Source organism: Sarcophilus harrisii, chromosome 4 (assembly GCF_902635505.1).
Source record: "Sarcophilus harrisii chromosome 4, mSarHar1.11, whole genome shotgun sequence".
Classification (NCBI taxonomy): Eukaryota; Metazoa; Chordata; class Mammalia; order Dasyuromorphia; family Dasyuridae; genus Sarcophilus; species Sarcophilus harrisii.
Genome location: NC_045429.1, coordinates 279,156,128 through 279,159,945, shown reverse-complemented (window position 1 = coordinate 279,159,945; position 3,818 = coordinate 279,156,128).

Genomic DNA, 3,818 nt, shown 5'->3' with positions numbered 1-3,818 from the left:
AACTTTCACTGAGCTCCAAGTTTGTGGTAAGCTGGACTTGGCATCAAGAGGCCTGGGTTCAGAGTCATTATTAGGAATTCAGGTTGTTGGGGGTAAATTCAGGCAGTCTAAGAAATGACTACCTCTGTAGTGGTTGAAAAAGATTGGAGATAGAGTCCATAGGAAGTGAAGAATATGACAAATTGAGACTAATGTATTTGAAGATGAAGAGTATTGGGATGGAAGAAAAGATTGTGAGCCAGAGACCAAATTTATCAAGGAAGAAAATTATTGGAAGTCCATAAAAGTTAGCAACAAGAATTTGGAGAGAGAAAATGAACTTTAAAGGGTGAGAAATGGTAGTGGTGCTAGTGGAAAGGTGTGAAAATAGCAGTGGGAAGGAAGCTGCTAATGCCAGCTCCTCCCAGGCTTTCTGGGTGAGAGGAGCAACTAAAGAGGCTGCCCAGAAATGTTATGTTTTCAGGAGAAAGCTAGATTTTGAAGGGGTTTTATATCAATAAAATGAGTTCTAGAGGGCATAGTGGAAAAAGAGGACAGAAGAATAATCCTACAAGCATTTTATTAAGCACCTAATATATACAGAACACTATGCTAATTGCTAGGGATACAAAGACAAGGGCAAAATATTCCCTTTCTTAAGATTACATTTCATAAGGAGAAACAACACAATCAAAAAGATGAAGAAACACATTAAAAATGGTAATTTTGGAGTGGGAGGTAGCTCTTGAGTTGAGTCTTCCAGGAAGCCAGGTTCCTTAGAATCAAAGCATGGGGAAATTACTGTGTAAGTAGCCACAGAACCTGAATTCAAATCCTAACTCTGCTGTGCACCTACCTCGTGGCTTGTTGCTTGCCACAGGACCTTAATTTCTCATCTCTGAAAGGAAGGCATTATAGTAGATAAACTCCAAGCTCTTTCCATCTATGAACCTCGGATTCCAAGAGGCAGAAGTGAGTGTATTCCAGATGTGGAATGTTATCCATGAGAAACAGAGTATTGCATACAAAGAACAAAGAACAAAAGGCAGTTGGACAATAGAGAACTTAATGGGGACTCTTGTGAAATCCAATTAGGAAAGATGGATTAAAGCCAGAATGAGAAAAGCTTCAAATGTTAAACAAAGAATTTTATCTTAGAGGCAATAGGAAGCCCTTTAACCTTCCAAAAAACAAGAGTGACTGTTTTCTCCCTCTCTTTGTCTCTCCCCGTGTCCCTCTTATTTCTCTCTTTTCTCTGTCTCTCTCTCTCTGTCTGTGTCTTTGTCTCTGTCTCTGTCTTTCTGTGTCTCCCTATCTCTGTCTATCTCTCTGTGTGTCTCTCTCTGTTTCTCTCTGTCTTTTCTGTCTCTTTCTTTCTCTCTGTCTCTCCTTTTTTACAGTAGCTTTGGTTTTTTTTAGAGAAAAATAAAGAAAAAAATCATTCAATCTTTAACTCAGTCTATCATTTCAATCTTATTTTTTACATGTTGATTGACCAACAGTTTAATAGAGGTAAAATTTATATGAAATATAAAAGTTAAATTTTATGTTAAAATTTAAAAGTTACATACAAAAATATAAATACAAACTACTTATATAAAATAGTTTAAGTTCTAAGATTTTGCCAATCCTTAAAGCCTTCAGTACTTTCTCAGTTACTACCTTTGCTCTGACTTTACTTTTCTCCCTTTCCAGTCTTGACTTAATTAATTCAACTCCACATTATCCTTTCCTTGTTTCCTCCCTCTCTTCACTACTTGTACTTAATTTTGGACACTACCTTCTATATACATAATCTCCTCCCATTAGAACATGAGCTCTTTGAAGGCAGGAACAATGTTTTTGTCTTTTTTTTATACCCAAAATATAGCACAACTCCATAGTAAATGCTTAATAAATATTTTATTGACTAGTTAACTCTACTCTCAGATCCTTCCCTGAGGTTTGGAAAAGTCTGAGTGACAATAACACAAGGAAGTGAGCGATCTGAGAGTATAATCAGACAATCAGTCCTTCCCATCACCTGTGTCCACTGCCTTGTTTGTGTACTGCTGGTCAAATCACTCAGCTGCACTAACTACATCACAAATTTACATTGTCCACCTTGAACTTGGCTCTTTATGTGCCAAGTCTTTTATTTGATTCTTGTTTTCTTCTTTCCTTTTCCCCTCACAAAAGCGATTCCAAACTTCAGGATTCTACTTGAATGTACCTTCTAGTTGTCAAAGTTTATTTCTAACATCACAGACCTTGCATCTGTCCCCTTCTTTCTGTTTACACAACTATTGCACTGGTTCAGACTCTCCTCATCTCTCACGTAGCCTATTTTAATAGCCCCATTACTGGTCTTTCTACTCTGAGTCTCTCTCTCCTCCAATCCATCCTCCATAGGCTGCTAATGTAATTTTTCTCTAGTTTGGGTCTAACCATGTCACTCCCTTATCCAATAAATTCCAGAGGCTTTTCCTTGCCTTTAAGCCCTAAGACCCCTGAGACAAACCCCTTCACCAAATTCAGTATCCTTCTCTACCCCTATAAGACTTACATACCCTGCCTACATCCCTATTTTTTATTTTACTTTTAGATAACAGGGTTAAATGACTTGCCCAGGGTTAGTGACAGCTAATCACTTAGCATCCCTATCTTTGCCCCCCAGAAACACTTCATGGAGACTATGATTATTGCCATTCATCTGCCACTCACTACTACCCTATGGTTAAGCAAACTCTTATAACCTACCTTTTATCTCTGTATTACTTAATCTTCCATTCTCTTACTTTTAGCTTCCTCAACCTTAACCCACCCAAGTCCCACTCTAACCCCTTCCACAAATTCCTCTTGAATTCCAGTTCCATGATGGACATTAAATGTGCCATTATTCTAGACCTCTTTCTCTTCTGCTTCTTCCATCTTCTTGCTATCATTAAGACTTGCTTTCCCCCAGACCTGAGTTCATCCCCTGGCCATCCTTTCCAGCACTAGTTGTATATTTTCTTATAGCCCCAAAGGTTTGTCTTGCTCCTTACTGCCATTTTCAGTCTCGCCATTTGCTTCCTAAATCAGCAACTATTCCTTTGAAATGTATTCTATGAACACTTTTTACACAATACCGATCATGTTAGTGATTATCTTTGTTGTTCAATCATTTCAGTCATATCTGATTTCATGACCCCATTTGGGGTTTTCTTGACAAAGATAATGGAGTGATTTGCCATTTTCTTTGTAGTTTAGATGAGGAAATTGAGGCAAACAGGATTAAATGACTTTTGTACGGTCACACAGCTAGTAAGTACTTTGAACCCAGCCCTTTCTGAGGCTGGACTCTATCCTCTATGCTTCCTACCTACCTGGTGCCAGTTCCTAGATAATTCTCCTTCCAATCTGAATGAGTTCAGAATCTGGCTCACTAGCTTCTTTTCCTCTTAAATAAGTCTGATTTCGACACTCATATTGATACTTTCTCAAATACCTCATCCTCCCAGGAGCTCAATCTCCTCAAACTCTGATACCTACTTCATTCTACCTCCCGGATGTTTACACTTTGAATTTCACCATTACCCACAAGGGTTTTATTTCATTGATCAAAACTCTGACATTCTTATGTTTGAGCATAACCTCCTGTCACTTCTCCTCTCCTCATGTCTTACTTCTGCTAAGCATATTCTTTGCTCTTAGTATGACCACTGAACCCTCCACTCCTCAACTTTTCCCCTCAGGATATTATCCTTACTCTGATTTCACTTTTCTTCATTCCCAATCTCTAGCCCTAATCAGTCAGCCTATAGCATTTATTAAGCTCCTGCTATGTGCTAAGCACTATACTAAGCACTGAAAAGGAA